Source organism: Phacochoerus africanus, chromosome 7 (assembly GCF_016906955.1).
Source record: "Phacochoerus africanus isolate WHEZ1 chromosome 7, ROS_Pafr_v1, whole genome shotgun sequence".
In the NCBI taxonomy this organism is placed as follows: domain Eukaryota; kingdom Metazoa; phylum Chordata; class Mammalia; order Artiodactyla; family Suidae; genus Phacochoerus; species Phacochoerus africanus.
In genome coordinates, this window is record NC_062550.1 from 60,649,396 (window position 1) to 60,670,299 (window position 20,904).

General features: G+C 39.4%; 1 protein-coding gene across 3 annotated transcripts in view; it reads left to right on the plus strand.

Annotated features, from left to right (window-relative positions):
• Positions 1-20,904, plus strand: part of EPS8 (epidermal growth factor receptor pathway substrate 8) — a 187,444-nt gene that overhangs the window by 77,133 nt on the left and 89,407 nt on the right. The window contains exon 1 of one of the 3 annotated variants that reach the window (XM_047787477.1): positions 4,649-4,726. The exons of 1 other annotated variant lie outside the window; for it this stretch is intronic. The gene's annotated coding sequence lies outside the window, so the exon portion shown is untranslated. Of the gene's footprint in view, positions 1-4,648; positions 4,727-20,904 lie in introns of those variants that run through there. One more of the 3 variants, XM_047787479.1, reaches the window with a different exon arrangement.

Below are 20,904 nucleotides of genomic sequence, written 5' to 3' on the forward strand. Positions count from 1 at the left end.
TCCGAGCCACGTCTGCGACCTACACCACAGCTCACAGCAATTCCGGATCCTTAACGCACTGAGCGAGGCCAGGGATCGAACCTGCAACCTCCTGGTTCCTAGTCAGATTCGTTTCTGTTGCACCACAACGGGATCTCCTGTTTTTATGTTTTTTTTTTTTAATCTTTAATCTAGATTCTGTGTTGAAACAATAACTCCAAACCCATAGTGACTCATTTAATCTTTTTTTTATATGAGTAGATTGGTTCCTCCTCTCATTAACATGCCCTTTTCTATGCCTATAAAATGTTAACAGTTTGACAGGATTCTCCCCAAGTATGAATTATATTGCACTCTCATTCCTTTCCCGGATGAGTTATTAAAGTATTTGGTTGGTGATTCTTCCAGTTTGAATTCAGCCCACTTAACTTGCATGTATGTAATTGAGATTTGACCGCATGCACTTTCGAATTTAGAAACCTCTTTAGGATTCTCTCATATTTGTAGCACCTTAGTTCCTTGCTCCCATTAAAAAAAGGTTTTAAAGTTAGAAGGAGAAGAAGGGTTGGCTTAGAGAAGACCCAGCAGACTGTGATTCTTAGGAGAGGAAGGAATGAAAGACAGATTGAGGAACTGAGGTTGACATGTACAGGAACTGAGGGCGAAGTTCTGCTTAGATTTCCCGGATGAATGGATTGTGACAGTGCCGCTCCATTCTGCTTGGCTGTCCTAACAATTTCTGTAAATGACTTCTTGTCTTTTTAGATCCAGTGGACTTAATTTGATAGGTTTTGCTACAGATTATTTTGTCTGCCTCTATATTTGTGGTTACAAAGTGTGGAATGTAGGACAAGGTTACCAGTAGAAGGTGTGTGTGTGTGTCTGTGTGGGGGTGTGTGCGCGCTCGGACGGGTGCAATTTCCAGGTTCCTTCAGTAGTCATGGAAAAATACACAGCAATCAAATCTGTCACATTCCAAATAGGTAATATTTCTTATGAGTTCTTCCCTATATTAGAAGGGTAAGGGAATCAACAAATACCCATGAGTCTTGTTTAGATTTGTCCCATGTCACTGGCATTCTGAGGGTGCATATGAATATTGTTTTAGGCCGTGCAGTTTTTTATTAGTATTCTGTGTAATGATTAGTTATATACCAGCCTGTACCAGATTAACCTTTTATAAAACTACCACTAGTTGTTCACACTGTGGCACAACGGGATTGGTGGTGTCTCTGGAGCGCCAGAATGCAGATCCTTGGCCTGGCACAGTGAGTTAAGGGATCCCGTGTTGCCACACCTGTGGCACAGGTCACAACTGCGGCTCAGATCTGGTCTCTGGCCCAGGGACTCCATATGCCTCAGGGCGGCCAGAAAAAAAAAAAAAAAAAAAAAAACCCAGCTACCATTAGCATCTTTACCAATGATTCAGAACTAAAAGGTGTATCAGAATTCTATTACTGGGGACATGGGGCAAATCTAAGCAAGGCTCATAGGGATTTGTCTTTTCTCTCCCCTTGCTAAGATAGGGCAGCTCACCGGAAGTAGCCATGAGAAATGTCATATATCTGGAACATGACAGATTTGGTTGCTGCACATTTTCCCAAGATTTAAAGGAAGGTAGAAATTGAGCACACACACACCACTACTGGTAACTTTGATGTAGCAGGATCTTAAATATATCTGTTAAGTTGTTGTGAGGGAAGTGACTGTCTTAAAAGAATAAATGGGGTTGTTTCTAAGCATCAACAGTTTTGGCATTTGGCAGACCTATGAGCCTAAGAGTTTTGTCTTCAAAATGACAGGGCCTAGAATTGGAGTACCCTGTAGAATCCCTTTCGACTCTCAAGTGTAGAGATACACTAAAATGTGGTGCTGGAATTTTTGTGATTATATTGTTAATTTTGAAAAAGTCTTTCTCTTCTCCTATAAAAGAAAGAGATGATATTAGTACTTTCTGCTGTTCTCCTCACTGGTTTCAAGCCTTTATTTTTCCTTTTGCTTCCTTGATAGTACTGTTCCATACCCTACCCACCTTTTTTTTTTTTTTTTTTCCCCCCTGATGTTCTCCAGGATGCCGACTCTGAGTTGGAAATGAGTGTCCTGGAAGTTTCTTAGATAATGGAAGGAAGAAACCAGCATCGGGCAGAGGGGAGGTTAGGCTGCCCTGTAGTCTCACTGATGATCTGACCTGGTAGAGGCTCTGAGACTGGGATGGTGCTCTCGCCCTGGTCCCCAGTTGGAGAGAGGGGGACAAGCCCTCTATGCCCCATGTCATCCAGTCTTCAGATATGGGCTGCTGGGGGAGGGGAGCAGGCACTTGCTTGAGAAGACTCTTTAGCCAAGGCCATTCTTTTTTTTTTTTTTTTTTTTTAGGGCCACATCCATGGCGTATGGAGATTCCCAGGCTAGGGGTCGAATCTTCTATGCTGTGCCACAGCCACACCGGATCCAAGCCGTGTCTGCGAACTACCCCATAGCTCATGGCAACACTGGATCCTTAACCTACTGAGCGAGGCCAGGGATTGAACCTGCATCCTCATGGATGGTAGTCAGATTCATTTCCACTGAGCAACAATGGGAACTCCTGCCAAGGCCCTTCTTAAGAGAGCTGATAGCCAAGTCCTGTACTCTGGCAGCACTACAGCAACTGGGGAATATATCCTTCAGTGGTGAAAGGGGATCCAGGTGGCACATCACAGCTTCTATCCCATCTTGTTTGCAGGAGTGCCAGAAGTTTCAGAATGGCTTGGGGGTTAGAATTTCTAGGTACGAGGAATTGTAGGGCAGGGTGGTCAGAACTTCCGAAATGGTAGAGAAGGAAAGCTGGTGTGAAAAGGTGCTGCCAGATAATTGAGTTCTGGCATTGAGGAGTGCTTTTCTAGACAAGTTTTAAAAATTCTATTTATAGGGATGTTCTTCCCTTTCTAAGTTACAGAATTCTGACAAAATTGGGGAAATTCTACGCAGAGAAATGTGCATATCTCTGGATATAAATTCTGTTTGGTTGTTGTAAAATCTACCTGTTTTTTCAGTTCTCTATTTTTAGGCTCTTTTCTTTCCCCATCACCTAATAATTATGCTTTTTTGGCATCTTCATATTAAAACATTAGTTGAGTGCTAAATTTTCTGTTTGATGTATTAATGCTCAATCACAGAACATAATTTTCTCACATATTTTGGAATTTCTAAATTATAAGCTCCTTTTCAGTGAGGATTTTTTTTTCTTTTGTTTCTCTAGCTTATAGAAGCCATTGTGGCCTTGTTTATGGAGTATGATTTTAAAGTGGTTTTATGTTTGTTGATTTCAGATACTCCAAGGCTATCACAAAGCCCAGGAACCAATTTTTTATTAGCTTGGAGATTCTCATTCAAGTAAGATTCAGACTTCAGAACTGCTGTGACACAGGCTTAGGGTTTTAATTTCTGGTTGTAAGCATTTCCTCTGCCCTCTCACCCAGATTCTCGGTGACAAGCTGCACTGAAGTCTTACTAAGACAATGAGTGGATTTGTCCTGCTGCCCTCACCAGTTTTTTTAAACTGTGATCGCAGCCTTTTGATAATGGCAGCTCTGGTTTTATGGAAGGACCTCAGTACCAACGTTATATCTTGTGTGCCCAAGACCTCTTTTTCTGTCCCTACAAGGGCATCAGGGCTGCAACATATGGTTGGGCAGGTTGTTTCCTATGTTGAAGAAAAGCAGGGCCAGAAATCTAGCCTAACTCTGTTCTCTTGGGAGAGAACTTTCTTCCAATCTCATTCCTTCAGGGGACATCTCCGTACCAATTTCAGTTGGACCTAAGTGCTAAAGAAACTACAGTGACTCTTTCCGATGGCCACACTGGGCAGTCTTTGCTTACTATCACTTTGGCCATCTGCCCTAGCTTTGGTCTGGCACCAGGGGAGTGTCTCTTTATTGCAAGTGAAACTGTGTATTTGCTTTTAAAAGTTTCTTGTTCTTTTCATCTTTCTTTGTGTTTGTGTTTATTTTTATATTTTTTTATTTTTGTCTTTTTGCCTTTTCTAGGGCCGCTCCTGAGGCATATGGAAGTTCCCAGGCTAGGGGTCTAATTGGAGCTGTAGCTGCTGGCCTACGCCAGAGCCACAGCAATGCAGGATCCCATCCGCGTCTGCAACCTACACCACAGCTCATGGCAACGCCGGATCCTTAATCCACTGAGCAAGGCCAGGGATCGAACCCTCAACCTCATGGTTCCTAGTCGGGTTCATTAACCACTGAGCCACAAGGGGGACTCCTTCTCTTTGTATTTATGGTAGATGAACGTACCATATAATACATTAGCTCAATAGACCCTATTGCTATACCTGGAATTCCCAGAAGTTATTTATTAACCTCTATTCCTTAGATATCACCTCTTGAAAATGAGAGTAATAATAACCCATCTGTACGGTATTAAATTTAGGGCACATAGTAATTTCCCCATCGGTATTCGCCATTAGTATTTGTACCATTCGAGCTTTATATTACCACTTTAGGAAAGAGATGGAAATATAGTAGTGGCTGGGTTTACTTGCTTAACAAGAAGAGGAAGTCTTGGTTAACGCCCTGGAGAAATCAGAGAAACTTTGTTCAGTGTAGCACAATGCTGAAACTGAGCTTTGAGCCCCACCCTTTCTGATGTTGATGTGCCAAAGGTCACTTGGCACCAGGAGTGACCTGAGAGGCATGTCCTCTCAGTATTGCCCTGAGGATCGTTCCGAGGAGCTTTGCCTGGATTGTGTGGGTAGGTAAGTTTGAGTTTGTGAATGTTTCCTTTGCTGAGGAGGGCTCTCAAAGACGTAATTATCATGGAGGATATTTGTAGATCTTGAAACCTGTGCTAATACTTTTAGTCCCAGTAAGCCCTTTGACAATATTGGAAATTCCTGTTTGGTATTCCAAGTGGATCCTGAACTTGGTGAAACTGGTACTCCAGGTGCTACAGGATCCTGCCTCCCACCTCCTGACCTCTTGCTGATGGAGATAGGGATTTACAGGATTTCCTTCCCCTAGGTCACGGTGTTTAAGAGACTAAACACCCCCCACTCCCCTGCCAAATTATAGCTAAGAAGGAATCTGTTGACTATTAACAGTTGGGAAAGCACAGATGTGATATATCAAGTTTTCTTAAAATTACTTTTAGATTAATCTGATATGTAAAATGCTGTGATTATCCTTTAAATATAAACTGCTTTGGATTGTTATACAATGTTAGTTGTACTATGAAAATGTGCTTATTAAAGTTGAGCTTTTTTAGGCTGTTATTGGCTTTGAGTCTGCAGGCTTAATACTGCCAAATTTCTGTGTAAACATTTTGCTTAGGACCAAAAAATAGTGAATATGTGTATTTAAAGTTTTTTTTTTTAAACTTATGTATATTAATGGAACTTGTAAGTGTTTTAGATAGTCAATTAATTGATGTTTTTAAAGAACACCTCTTTCAAAAAATCCATAATTTTTCTTAAAACTCATAGCACACCATAATTTTATACTTATGGTGTTTTCAATATAAAATTTGAACTTGGCAAATATATAGTTCTTAATACATTATCACAAAGATCTACTATTTTTGTAGCTCTTATTGATTTGCTACATTTAAAAATTCAGGAGGAACCTTTTTGTTCTCTTACTAATAATTAAGTGCAAGGCTAAGAGTTATAGTATTAAAAAAGAGTTAATAATAGTGTATCACAATGTAGAGATAACAAAAGTAAATAACTGGTTACATCACTGTTTTGGTGCTGGAAAATGTAATGTGTTCTTGAGTTCAGATGCCATGGTTCTAGCTGTATTGATCCTTTGGGGAATGGATTCTTGGATATGTTGATTTTCCTGTTATGTGCCTATTATTTATTGAGACTTTCTACACTGTAAAGGAGTGTTATCAGTTCACACAAGTTTTAACTACTCATCCTAGGCAGCTTTTTGTCGGCATAAAAAGGTGAGGTTCCTTGAGATATTTATGACCTGATTTATTTTTACTCTTGCTGCTAATCTTTGGTCAGCTTTGCAGGCCAAAATTCCAAGGCAAATGTCAGTATCATATGTAGTATAAATCTCATAACATGCTATGGCAACGGTATGTAAAATATTTTGTCTTTTGACACACCTATTCTCACCTTAAGAAGGATATTCCTGTTCCTAGAGTCTCTTAAAGGAGGTTTCTGTTTTTCAGCAGCTCAACTTGGAAACAGTCTCTTTAGTTTAAGTAAATTGCTTATAAGAGGAAATGACTTTGGAGAGGGTAAAATGTTTAGACTCATTTTCTATCTAAATAATTCTGAAATAAATTGTGTAGAGAGGTCGCCTTTTTAGTTTATTTTTCAGTTAAATCATGTGTCATTTAATTCATCAGGGTAGGTATGAAGTTTGCTTAAGGGAACTACCTTGGAATTTAAGGAGACTTCAAGTCAGCTCATTATATTTTAGATTTTTTAAATAATAGCTTAGTTCCATCGTAGAAGTAAATTATCGTATCTTCTTTTGATCAGTTACTCTATAGGATAGTTCTGATTTAATTAAGTAATTAAGTATTCTTAAATTTTTTTTAAGAATTGAGGGTTTTTTTAAGAGTTGAGGTTTCTGTATGTTTTTAACTGTTTAATTCGACATGGAAACACTTAAAATAGACTTATCGGCCATATGAAAAATTGTACTTCTTATTTTAATTAAAATACACTGGATTTGTATACAGAATATATTCACGAGGTTTGGGAATTTGATTAGAAGAAACTTGTGGTAGTTTTAATTCTCAATATATTTTCTAAAATGTTAAAGCAACTTGTAAAATATGGTCTCTTTATACTTGGGAATATAAAATCTAAGCTGAAATGCATATATATTTTTTAAGCTTGCTGTAAATCTCGCATGAACATTTGTCCTGATTTTAGGAACATTGGCAGACAGTTTCTTGAGTATTAAAATACATTGTGTCAAATTTTTAGATGTAATTCAGAACCATATTATTTAACTTCCTGAATTATATGATCCTAATGGTCAGATCTGACAAGGTTATCATTATTGCTATCAGATTGCATTGTATTCTTTGTTTCCTTTAAAAAAACCTTTTCCCTCCTTTTGTAGGTAATTTTCTTTTTTTCCACTTTTTAATTCAGTTTGCCAGACCAAATGACACAGTTAGTATCCATTAAGTAGAGCCGTGAATATCAATCCTGGACACAAAGCCTGGGATTGTAGCTGGGGGCAGCCCTCCTGCCGTTCCTGCTTGGCATCCAAAGAGGCTGAATGAAGTCTCTCAACTTATTCAAAGCCCGCCAGGCTTCCTTTTGCCCATTCACAGCTGATGTTATATCTTCTAGTTAAAAATCGTCAGTGGCTCTTCCATCTCCTATACTATCCAATTCAAAGTCTGATCCTAACTTATCACTTGTAGTCATGCATCTCTATTTATGGCCCACACGTCTTGATCTTGATGATTTACACCTGTTTCCTGCCTTTTTCTTCATTCATGCCACAATTAGAAAGTCTCTCCAACATCTTCCTAATCCAGTCATCTGTCAATGGACCTTTGGGTTGTTTCTATGTCTTGGCTGTTGTGAATAGTGCTGCAATGAATATGCGGGTGCATGTGTCTTTTTTAAGGGAAGTTTTGTCCAGATATTTGCCTAAGAGTGGGATTGCTGGGTCATATGGTAGTTCTATGTATAGATTTCTAAGGTACCTCCATACTGTTCTCCATAGTGGTTGTACCAACTTAAATTCCCACCAACAGTGCAGGAGAGTTCCCTTTTTTACACACCCCCTCCAGCATTTGTTATTTGTGGAGTTATTAATGATGGCCATTCTGACTGGTGTGAGGTGGTATCTTGTGGTAGTTTTGATTTGTATTTCTCTAATAATCAGTGATGTTGAGCATTTTTTCATGTGCTTGTTGGCCATCTGTACATCGTCCTTGGAGAAATGCTATTCAGGTCTTTTGCCCATTTTTCAATTGGGTTGTTGGCTTTTTTGTGTTGAGTTGTATAAATTGCTTGTATATTCTAGAGATTAAGCCCTTGTCAGTTGCACCATTTGAAACTATTTTCTCCCATTCTGTAAGTTGTCTTTTTGTTTTCTTTTTGGTTTCCTTTGCTGTGCAAAAGCTTGTCAGTTTGGTTAGGTCCCATTGTGTTTATTTTTGTTTTTATTTCTGTAGAATGTGTACGTGTATGTGTAACTGGGTCACCATGCTGTACAGTAGAAAAAAATTGAATTGGGGACATAACAATTAAAAAGAAAAAAATAAAATAAAATAAAGGAAGCCTCTCCCTCTTATTCAAAATTTATCTCTTCCTTAAGGTCTGCTAATCATGCCCATGATATTTCTCCTGGTCCCCTCTTCCAACATGGAAAGTAATGGGTTTTGGAATTTTATATTTCTTTAAGGTGCTTCATGTTCTATCTGTGTTATAATATTTTACCCCTCCTATATAACGTTGACTTTAAATGATCCACTGAGTTCAAACGATCTCTTACTATGATAGGTTGCATGTGGTTTCATCTTATATCTCCTTTGTTTCCATGTATTTTGTAGATGCTTATTAAAAACGTACTGAATGAATGAAATACCATGGCAGTGTGTATTGACTACCAGGCATTTCCTCCTCCCTTGGAATGAACGTCTGGGGACAGGGCATCAAGTAGAAATCTAAACAAGTATGGTGTGTCTGTATGAATCAGAGCTCAGCCCATCAGAGAATGCTGAGCAAACAATCAAGATGCAGTTAAGAAATGTTTTAGATCAGGGAGTTCCCGTAGTGGAGCAGCAGAAATGAATCCGACTGGAACCATGAGGTTGAGGTTGTGGGTTTGATTCCTAGCCTCGCTCAGTAGGTTAAAGATCTGGCATTGCCACGAGCTGTGGTGTAGGTCGCAGACGCAGCTGGGATCCTGCGTGGCTGTGGCTGTGGTGTAGGCTGGCATTGTAGCTCTGATTTGACCCCTGGCCTGAACCTCCATATGCTGCGCGTGCGCGGGTGAGGCCTTAAAAAGCAAAAAAACAAAACAAAACAAAACTAAAGGCTTTAGATCATATGTGGTAGTGCCATACTGACAAGGAGAGAACAGCTCCTTCTGGGTAAATGCTTTGGGCTGATGGGAGATTAAACGATAACACAGACTTTAAACTAGTGACTGCAATTCTGAGTCAGAGAATGTGTTTAGGGAGTTCACCATTTGGGCATACATCCAGTCAGTTCTGCTATCATGCTTCTTTTGAAAATGAGAATTTATCCCCACATTATTGATAGTAGAGAACAAGTTGAGTGCAAGGTAAATTTCACACTTGTCGTGTGTCATTTTATCTGAGAAACAGTAGGTGGACACAGGACACTTGACCTAGCTGAGCTGAGCCACATAGGGATAGACAACACGCACATGCACACACCTCAGAGGTCTTCCCGCTTCCTGACTTCACCACCTGTCATGAGCCACAGCCGCCCATATCTCCTTTCATAGCTATCCCTCCAATTCAGATAACCCTTCTTCTACCATTGCACAGTAACTTGTAAGCTGCCACCCTTGGACACCCACTTCCACAAGCAAACTTCAGGTCTTTTGCAAGGTAAGGCCCTGTATTTATTACAGTTTTTTATTTATCTTTTAGAGCTACTTAACATATGAAAAACTGTGCTAGGGTCTTGATCTGGTTCTTTTCTTTTTCGTATGTCACTAATGGCCATGTTCCCCCTAAGTCCTGTGGTTTTCATGACATGATTCTGCATAGCATCGTGATTTTCAGGAATGTATACTTCGCATCATAACAGAACTGACCTTACTAACTGATAACCTGCTGACGTGGGTGTGAAGTGACGGTTCTCAGTTCTCTCTCTCTCTCTTTTTCTTTCCTTCATTTCTGCCCTCCCTCTCCCCTCTTTTGAAGGATGAGAGATATTAAATGATCCCTGTAAGAGGAACACAGTGCAGCAGAGAAAAATGCCAGAGAACTTGTTTAACCAGTGTTGTAGAAAAAGGGCATAAATTTCCCCGTGGAAATAAAAAGATCTGCTCAGAAGCAGTAGAGACTGAGAAGTTAACATAAAAGGCCAGTGCCCTCGCTGGCTTACCCATTATTAGTAGTTATGTTTAACATTTTGTGAGTCTTTACTATGTGCCTGGCACTATGGTGAGTACCTAGCATGGATTAGGCCATGTAATCCTCACAAAACCCTATAAAGTAGATGTTATTACTGTCTTTATTTTACAGATGAGGAAAACGAGGCTGAGAGGGGTTAATTAACTTGCCCAAGGTTGATAACTCATAAACATACATGGCAGAGCCAGATCTTGAATCACATCTGACTTCTGAACCAGAGCTCTCAGTGGTTTCCTAGAGTACTTTGTAGATTATAAATAAATCACTTCCATATATGTTATTTCCTCTGCCCTTAACTGCATCTGATTGGTATCACAGACTGTTTTGACCCCTATGATGGATGGAGAAACAAAAATACTCAAGCTAAGAAATGCACAGATCGTCCGAGGCAGAATCGTTAAGAGAAATTAACTGTAACTAACACCTAATTCAGAATTTTTTCCATTGGGATTATATGTGACAAGGGGGGAAAACTGGACAGTTATGGATCAGGAGAGCTGAACTAAGGAAAAGAAGAAATGATTGTTTTGGAAGTTGGGGGTGGAGAAGTGACTTTATAATAGTATATCAGAATTAGGAGTTCCCGTCGTGGCGCAGTGGTTAACAAATCCGACTAGGAACCATGAGGTTGTGGGTTCGATCCCTGCCCTTGCTCAGTGGGTTAACGATCCGGCGTTGCCGTGAGCTGTGGTGTAGGTCGCAGACGCGGCTCGGATCCCACGTTGCTGTGGCTCTGGCGTAGGCTGGTGGCTACAGCTCCGATTCGACCCCTAGCCTGGGAACCTCCATATGCCGCGGGAGCGGCCCAAGAAATAGCAAAAAGACAAAAAAAAAAAGGTATATCAGAATTAAAAGGACAGAGCCTAATGGAGAATGAGGGCCTCTAACTCTACGGTATGAGAAGCCTAATCAGAGTCTCATCAAGGACCTCAAGCCAATACCAGTTCCAACTCAGGATTATGGTGAGAGAAATCTGAGGTCATGAGTATAAACTGGTTATACTGTAAATCTGGATTAGTAGTACGTTTAGAAAAAAACAGAGGAAAGAGAGAAGTGACAATAGAGGAAAGCTTCAAAAGGCTTTATTGAAAACACTTCTTTTATAACACGTGATATGTCTCTTTTTCTCAAGGTAGCTATGTTAATTAGTGTTTGTTAAAGTGAAGGTTTCAATCATAGAAGAGAGTAATTTTTCAGTTGAGTGTTAAGAGCCTAGTATTATACGGGTAATTGGATAAGGAATGGATGAGCATCTGTGAACTTCAAAGCATGGGGGTAGAAGACGGTGCCCAGTCTTTATTTTCTATGAGCCGAAGAGTGGTTTTTACATACTTTGTAGGTTGTTAAGAATAAAAACAAAAATGAAGAATATTGACAGAGACCGTATGTGGCCCCTAAACCCCAAATATTTACAACCTGGATCTTTACAGAAAGTTTGCAAACCTCTGCCTTGAAGTATAGCCCATGGAGCAGAAAAAATTAGACTTGTTTTCTTACAGGAAATCGGATTAGGTAGTGGAAATTATTATTGTATTTCATAGAAAACTACATTTTCAAATATGTACCTTTTTACCACTCCCCCCCCCCCATGTAGGAAGCAATGGATATTTATTTAGTATGGTATTTTTCTAGGGACTTTGTATACTTCACATTTGTATACTTTGTATACTTCATTTATTTCTCATGCCCTTGAAAGATTTCATAACTACTTTACAAATGAGGAAGCTAGGGGCTAAGTAAACCTCCACCTTTATTAAGTAGTGGGATTCATATTTGTCTGGGTTTCTCCAGATAAGAATGTATTTAGTATAGTTTAATCAAAGTCTGGCTTGAAAATATCTAGATATCAGGTATGGACATTTGTAGTAATTTTAACTAGTATATAAAATATTTTAAAAAACCGTAGAAGTTGTACATACACAAAATAGAACAGATTAGAGAATTGTGTAATTTTATGATAAAAATTGCATTTGAAGGAAGATTTTTTTGGATAAATTATATAAAGATTTATAGAGAAATTGTGAAGAACAAAAAATTCAAGTCTCATATTAAAAACTTAAAATTCACCTAAAAGAAAGATGAGACAAAATATTTCTGATGTAAAGTGTACAAAATAGAAAAATCTGTTCTGCTTCAATAAAAAATATACCAGGTAGCAGTTTATTTTTGAAAAACCTGTTATTAAACAAATACCATCCCATATGACTAATGGTAAGATTTTCTGAAGAACATTTTGGGGTTCAGTGAAAACATGTAACGAGGAATCCAATATAGATGGGGGAGGTAAGGGGGAGGACAGAGGAATACTTCCCAAGAAGAGTCTTTTAAGCTGAGATACAGGAGTTAGGCAGACAAAGACAAGGAGAATAATTATTCCAGATCATGATAGGCCTTGAGGATGGAAAGAGTTTAGTATATTTAAGGGACTATCAAGGAAGGCCATTGTAGGAGTTCCCTTGTGGTGCAGTGGGTTAAAGACCTGGTGTGGTTACTGCAGTGGCCGGGGTTGCTGCTGTGGCATGGGTTTGATCCCCGGGCCGGGGAACCTCTACATGCCATGGGCGTGGCCAGAAAAAAAAGAAAAAGAAAAAGAAGGCCATTGTATCTCCTAACCACTCTGAGAACAGAAATTATACCTGCTCATCATCCTGTCTCCAGCCTCAAACATACCTACTGGCACACAGTAAGCTCTCAGCAAGATTCACTCAGTGGACAAAGAATGAATGGACATTTCACTGGGAAATTTATGGTGGTAATTGTAAGGGGGTTGCCTGGTGGAAGACTACTACCCTCCTCTCTGAAGGTCACCTCATTAGATCAAATTCTCAGACCGTTTGTAATCCCAGGTTACTCTAGGCCACTGGCAGCCCAGCTTTCCCAAACCTTCTTAACTGCTGTCAGAGTATCTGGAGCTTGACCTGGAGAAAGTCTGCACAGTAAAGACAGGAAAAGGGAATGCAGACTGCTTCAGCCCAAGAAGGAAAAATGAATTTGCTTTATTGCAGTGCCAGAACGAAAGCTGAGATAGAATGAAGATACTCAGCTATTTTACTCAAAATAGCCAGCCAAGGGGGAGTGTGTTCCCCTGTGAGAACGCTAGATCCCAGGCTCTCTGGGGGAATCACGGGGACCAAGTAACATATGGTAATCAGGCTGAGGGGTTTAATGAATAAGTTAAATACTTAAATACTTCCTGTTTGTGGAGCTTATTTTTTTAAAATCAAATCTGAACTTCTAACTTGCGATCCTTTCACTTACAAGTTGGGTGCGTTGAGGAATTAAAGTGCAAAGAGAAGGGGAGATGGTTCCTTATTTCCCAAGTGGGTGGAACAGAGTTGTAGTAGACATGGAAGGGGCGTTTTATATGATGTTTATTGTAAAATGGAGGTGAAATAGGGGTTTAAAATAATTAAGGAAAGAGAGGGTGACTTTAGGTGAAAAGGAGACTAGGAATTGGAGACAGAAGGAAAGAAAACACTTCAGGGTTATTCTGACATGTTAGCTTTTGAGAGAAAAAGTAGCCATAAGTGGCAAAAACAAAACATGTACAGCTGATTATACAAGAATCCAATAATGAATTTTTGTGCTCTTTCTTTAAGCTTAAACTTCAGTGAACTTTCGGTGATGGTATCAGACTGTGGGGGTTTAATGTGAAAGTTGAGGAATTTCTTACTGGATGTCCAAAGTCTGTTTTCTTACAAAAAGAGAAATACTGGCTGGCAGATGAGTTAAAAACTTGCTAAGGAGTTCCCATCGTGGTTCAGTGGTTAACGAATCCGACTGAGAACCATGAGTTTTTGGGTTCGATCCCTGGCCTTGTTCAGTGGGTTAAGGATCCGGTATTGCCGTGAGCTGTGGTGTAGGTTGCAGACACGGCTCGGATCTGCACTGCTGTGCCTCTGGCGTAGGCTGGCAGCTACAGCTCCAATTAGACCCCTAGCCTGGGAACCTCCATATGCTGCGAGAGCGGCCCAAGAAATGGCAAAAAGACAAAAAGACAAAAAAAAAAAAAACAAAAAAAAAACACAACTTGCTAAGAGTTGTAGGCGAGGAAGAAAGACATCCCCTTGCCCCGTGAAGATAATATAAGTTTTTCAAAGGTTTATTGGGAGGAGGACTGGTGGTAGCAGCATATGGAAATCTCTGGTTGTTTATTTTATTTTATTTTTAATTTATTATTTTTTAAATTGTAGTTGATTTACAGTGTTGGTTTTTTATTTTTAAAGATTCTTTCTTAAGTCTTCAAATTCCTGAGTTAGGTAGCCTCATTGTGACTTGGCTTTTTTCCAGGAACTAACTTGTGCAGTTAACGATTGATTTGCCATAAGACATCAGGTTAATAATAACTTTCTTACAATTATGGACATGTTTCTTATGCTTTTTAAATGTTTCCTAATTTTCATTAATATTTTATAATCCTTTTGATATTTGGTATTGAACTTAATACTGGACTAATTAATTATAAAAGCAAAATCTAAATCTTATCACTTTAAAAGTTTGACTTCTGAAGCCATTTTACTGAATATGTGTATATTCAATATATATAATGTAATTATATATATATATTTATATACCCCCTTAGGAATACTGAAGTGTATTATTTTACTCAGTGAATGTTTTCCTCAAAGTTTGAAATTATATATATATAATTATTTATGTACCCTCTTAGGAATACTGATGTGTCTTATTTTCTTCAGTGGATATTTTCCTCAAAGTTTGTATCCATATTATATTATTTAGAAGCTCATTTAAAAAGTAAAAAGAAGTACATCCTCCTTACAGAGGCAGCTGCAGGAAGATCTAGCCTTATAGGCCAGGCATCCTCACTTGATGGGCTCACAGATGTTCAGTGGTTTATTCATTCCTCAGTTACTTTTTAAAAAATTATTGTGGCAAAATGTATATAGCATAAAATTAACCCTTTAAATCATCTTTAGTGTAAATTCAGTGGCAATCAGTATATTCACATTGTTGTGTGACTGCCACCGATGTCCGTCTTGAGAACTTTTACGTCTTCACAAACAGAAACTCCGAACTCATTAGATGATAACTACTCCTCACCTTCCTGCACCCCTCACCTGCCAGCCCCTGGAAACCTCCATTCTCCTTTTTATCTCCATGAACTTGACTACTCTCGGGATCTGGTCTAGGTAGAATCACACAGTACTTGATCTTTTGTCACTAGCATAAATAATGGCTTCACACTTCATCCACAATGTAGCATATATCAGAATTTCCCTCCTTTGATTTATTTATTTACTTTTTGGTCTTTTTGCCATTTCTTGGGTTGCTCCTGCAGCAGATGAAGGGTCCCAGGCTAGGGGTCGAATCGGGGCTGTAGCCGCCGGCCTATGCCAGAGCCACAGCAATGCTAGATCCGAGCTGCATCTGCAACCTACACCACAGCTCATGGCAATGCCAGATCCTTAACCCCCTGAGCAAGGCCAGCGATCAAACCCGCAACCTCATGGTTCCTAGTCTGATTTGTTAACCACTGATCCATGACGGGAACTCCAAAATTTCCCTCCTTTTAAAGGCTGAATAATATTCCACTGTATGTATAGACCACATTTTGCTTATCCATTCATCTGCCCATGTACACTTGGGTTGCTTCCACATTTTGGCTCTGGTAAATAATGTTATTATTGGTATAGGTGTTCCTGCTTTCAGTTCTGGGTATACACCCCGAATTTCTGAAATACCCAATTTCATGGTAATTTTATGTGCAATTCTTTGAGGAACTGCCATGCCGTTTTCCATAGCAGCCACACCATTAAAGAATGTTTTAAATGAAAAGCAATTAAAGACCTATCTTCAATTCTCTTAAGTCTCTGGATTTTGAAAATGAACTTGTCTAACACAGGATGAATTAGATAGCTTCCTTGGGTTTCTTATGTAACTAATAACTCTAGGATATGTGAGCTGTGTCCTTATAGGTTGTTGGTAGACACATTTTAAATTAGTTAAACTGTCTTCCTACTTCTCCTTGGAAATTCAGAAGTTTGAAGAAATGATGGGAATGACATAGGTGAATATTAATTTTTCCAAAAAAATATGTAGAGCAGAATACAATTGGGAAGATTCCAAAGTAGTTAACTTTGCGTCTTAATCTAGTCTGCCCTCTGGAATGTCCCCATAGTTATTTTATTAAAATTAGCAATATGACTATTACTCCCTCCATTGGTTTACTGATTCCATAAAGATTAAGTCCACATTCCTTGACATGATCCACAGTTTCCTTCACATTCTGGTGTCAGGTGCTTCTCTGCCACATCACCTTTTTATATGCCCTGTATTGGTTCCACACTGAATATCTCACTTGTCCCTAAAACCCACGCACATCCTTACTTGTACTGTGCTTTGCATGTGCCTGGAATGTCCTCTCCTACCCGTCCACATACTCATTGACACACTCCTCTGTGTCTTTCCACACTTGGTCCTACTGTCTCCTCCCAGGTGAAACCTACTGACAGCTTCCCTAGGTAGGTGGTTTCATAGTGCATTCATTGTTTGTACCATGACAGTAGCCTTTTCTGAGTTGCGTCATAATCATCTCTTTGCGTCTCTCTCTTGCTCAACTGAGGCCTCCTGAAGGAAAGAAACCGTGGTGTTTATTCTAGGCCCTTGTGCGAAGCACAGCTCCTGGTAGGTGTAGACAAAAAAAACTGAGTGAATTTCTTATTTGATTTTGCCCATTAGGTAGAATGTCTGCCTCTAATAAATAATCATTCCATGCGTAAGCTGGAATTCCTCTCATAATTTCAGCAATTATTAATAACTGACTATATCTTATCATAGACAAAGTATCCAGCAGGCAAATTTTTTTCTTCACTAGTTTGCTACCACTCCATTTTTGTGCAGATTTCTTATATTTCTGGGTGCTCTGGCTTCCTTGGGACTGCTCACATGACCCTGGGTTTCTCCTGTCTTAGGAGAGCGTATCTGATAAGTTACACTTCAGTGTTAATGACATAATACATTATTATTCCCAGAAATGTTTGCAGTTAAAGCGTGGTTCCTAGGGATGAAAATGCTTAAGCCAAAAGAATCAGTTAATTTCCAGCGGTAGGAATGTCATTCATTGAGTCTCTTGGGTAAATGGTTTAAGTTAAGGAAGCAGGAGGAGTCTGTCTTGGCCCACAAATCACACGAGGCAGGCTTCCAAGAGCGCCTCTGCTGAAGCGCACCTCCTAAGTGGTATTAACACGAAATATATTTCTGAGGCTGTTGGTTTAAGGGCTTCACCCTTCTGGGATAAATTTCCCCTACTTATACTGCTTCTTAGTCATCCGAAGGTCAGAGTGGCATGATGTTTCAAAGGGCTTATTCTGCCTCTTAGCTAATGAAGAATTTCTTTTTCAGATGTTTAGAATGAGGAAAATGCAGCCATTTAATATTTAAGCTAGTTTCTATGAATCAGTTATAAATATGAGCGAACACTTATTAGCTGATGTGGCATGTTAAAGGGTGATTTTTCTACTGAGAGCAAAACACGGAGAGAGTCAGGTATTTGAGCTCTTTCCAGTCTAGATTACTCAAGAGGAAACAAACAGCAAGATTCATTTTAATTGCTTGTTATTTTGAAAAAGGAAATGTTGTGTATTTCTCCCCCAAGGGCTGTGTTCAGGGCAGTATCATTTTGGTGTTTTCGTAGTTCTGTGAGATATTTCCAAAGATTTAGAACTAAAAAACAAGTGAGACCGACATAAATGTATCTGGACAGTGGAATGTTTCAAAGCTTATCGAAGTAATTGTTTTTCTAGATTAAAGACTTGGGAGAGTTCCCGTCTTGGGTCAGCAGTAATGAACCTGGCTAGTGTGTTGCCATGAGGATGGGGGTTTGATCCCTGGGTTAAGGATCTTGCATTGCCATGACGTGTGGTATAGGTCGCAGATGCAGCTCAGATCCTGCATTGCTGTGGTTGTGGTGTAGGCCAGTGGCTTACAGCTCCAATTCGACCCCTAACCTGGGAACTTGCATGTGTCGTGGGTGTGGCCCTAAAAGGACAAAATAAAATAAAATAAATAAATAAGCAAATAAATAAATAAGGACTTGGTATTATTTGTACCCAAATCCTATTGATATAATGGTTACTTAGAAGGGCATACATAGGAGTTCCTGCCGTGGTGCAGTGGGTTAAGGATCTGGCATTGTCTCTGTGATGGTACGAGTCTGATCCCTGGCCCAGTGCAGTGGGTTAAGAATCTGGCATTGCCGCAGCTGTGGCATAGTTTGCAGGCGCGACTCAGATTTGACCCCTAGCCCGGGAACTGCCATATGCCACAGGTGCGTTCCCCCCCTCCCCCCATATAAAGAAGGGCGTACATAAATTCGGTGTAGATTACGTAAATGTGAAATGCTTATATGTATGTGTATGTTTGTAATTATATGTATGAGTTGTGTATCTGTGCGTGCTTAAGTGTTTTTAAGTTTTAACAAGCATTGTAATGGACAGGGGGTTCGCCCAACAGACATAGCGTAGAAACTGGGAGTTTGGGCTCTTACATTGATCTGCCTGGATTTGGGGCTTTACCATGTACTCACTATGTGATATTAGGCAAAATACTTTACTGTTCTCTGCCTCAGTTCTTCATCTGTAGAACAGAGATAATAATAGTACCTACCTCTAAGAGGAGTGGCAGTTATGAAATAAAGTAATGCATGCCAAGAATGTATAACAGCGTATGGTGCATATAAGCATTTAATAAGTGTTATTTATTATTTTTGTAAATTACCATTAAATATTGGCCACGTGGGTGATTCAGAGAAGAGGAAATAATTACTTTGAAAAAAAATGTGGTGGTTTTGAAGTCAAAGACAGTAGTTAATTTTGTGGACTAAAATTATAAAGTTATTTCTTCCTCATTATATTGTGAAAAGATAGGTTTACGTGTAGGTAATTTGTGGTTTATTCATTATAATATAACTTGGATTATCCATTTTTGACTGTATTTAAAGGCTTCCTTTCATGACCAGATAATATATGTTTATGGAATGGTCTCTACTTTGAAACCTGGTTGGCTTTGGAAAATATAAGTCTTTCGTCTGTTCTGTGTTAGACTTCAATTTTGTCTAATCAGTGTTTAAAAGAAATAGCACTTGTATATACTTCCTTCCAAGAAAAACATTGGGTGTTTCAGGAAGTGGTCTTGGTGAGTCAGAGGATAATGCTTTTTCCTCTGAGTCAGTTCTGAACCTCCTTGATATAAATAGGCGTACTTTTACCAGAACTTCTGCTTTTCAGATCAGTTTTAAAATCATCATTTATACATGACCACAGCAACAACAGTGCTTTCACTGATATTTCCACTCAATCAGCACCATGGGTCTTATCTGATTGTGGCTGTAGAAATTATGCCAAACAAATTCATTGAAAACTTTTTAGATCAATTCTGTACTTCTAAATCAGTTTCTATTTTGCATTCAGACAGGGGTTATTTATGTCATTCTTAGAGGAAATTTATATTGGTAATAATCTCCACTCTGGTCACTAAAATGCTAGGCGTTTTCTTTTAGCACACATATATAAACTCTCCAGAGTACAAGTTTAATACTGGAATTATTTTGCCAAAGACTGTATGAGTTTGCCACCCCCCCCCCCCCAGAGCAGTGTCATATTTACCAAGGAATAAATCAGAGAAGTTCTTCATAGCTGCACTAAAACAGTATTAAACATGATAAATCACTAGCTGTTGCTAATGTTGAGTTGTTCAGGGAAGACTATAAGAAAGGAGTAGGAATTGAGGAATTGAGCAATTGCTAGATGGTTGGTATAAAGTAGTAGGAGGCCCACGGGTGAGCCAGTGCAAGAAATACACCAAAGAGCATGTGGTGCTAGTGAAGGTGTATAGGTGGCAGCGCTTGTGAGAATGTGGAAGCCTAGAGAGATTGTTGTGGGTAAAACTGTTGGAGCATTTGAGCCTTGATCACTTGGAGTCTTTGATTTTCCATCTTGGCACACACAGTTATTACAAGAGCATGCCACTCAATTTCATCCTATTTCCCTCATGGCAGGGAAGCAGCCACGTGGGTCTTGGCAAAACTCGCCCTTGCTGAGGTGACAAAAGTGGCAGTTGAGATTAATTCTTGTAAACACCAAGTGTTATGTCTCATAAAATTCAAAGACTTGTTTCCAAAAAGAAAAAAAAAATTGTTTTGCCATCCTGGAATGAAAGAGATCAGTTCTTAGAAGAGCAGGGAAATTCATTTTATCCTTTCCAGCTAACTAGTTATAAGCTACTGTGTGCTGCCGTGTGCTATTCCCAGGGCTTCTTAGCAGTTGAATTGTAAAAAAGAAATGGGCAAAATCCCCATGTCACCTACTTTCTTCATAGGCAGGCTTGGAGTTTATGAGGATGGAGGTTAGCCAGTCCTCAAAGTTACTTATGTAACGACTACTCTCACCAAGGAGAAAACAGGATGCTCTTCTCCTCTTCTCTGTCCTGTCAGATGGTCTGTGTAGGTAGATTTTATGGCAGGAAGCAGGTCACTGAGCTCATGTGCTAGCCTTTGTCATGTGCTAGGCTTTCACTGGGCTAATGCACCAGACCTTGTACCTGCAGAGAGCTCTTGGAGATGCCCTAGTTTCCAGCTTAATAAGTTACTAATTGGGAACCTGTGAGTTTAAGTGACATGACCAAGAGCATGAGAGTTAGGAATATTATTAGCAAAGCAAAGAATAGCAAGGAACTTCAGTGTTCAGGGTTCTTCCTGATCTTAGGACGAGTCTAAATAAAGCTGATATCTAGGATGTTCCAGTGGGAAGTCCAGGAGCCATATTTCCTCTCACAGAAAGAATGGTTGGACTCTGGTAGGACTGAGGCTTACCATCA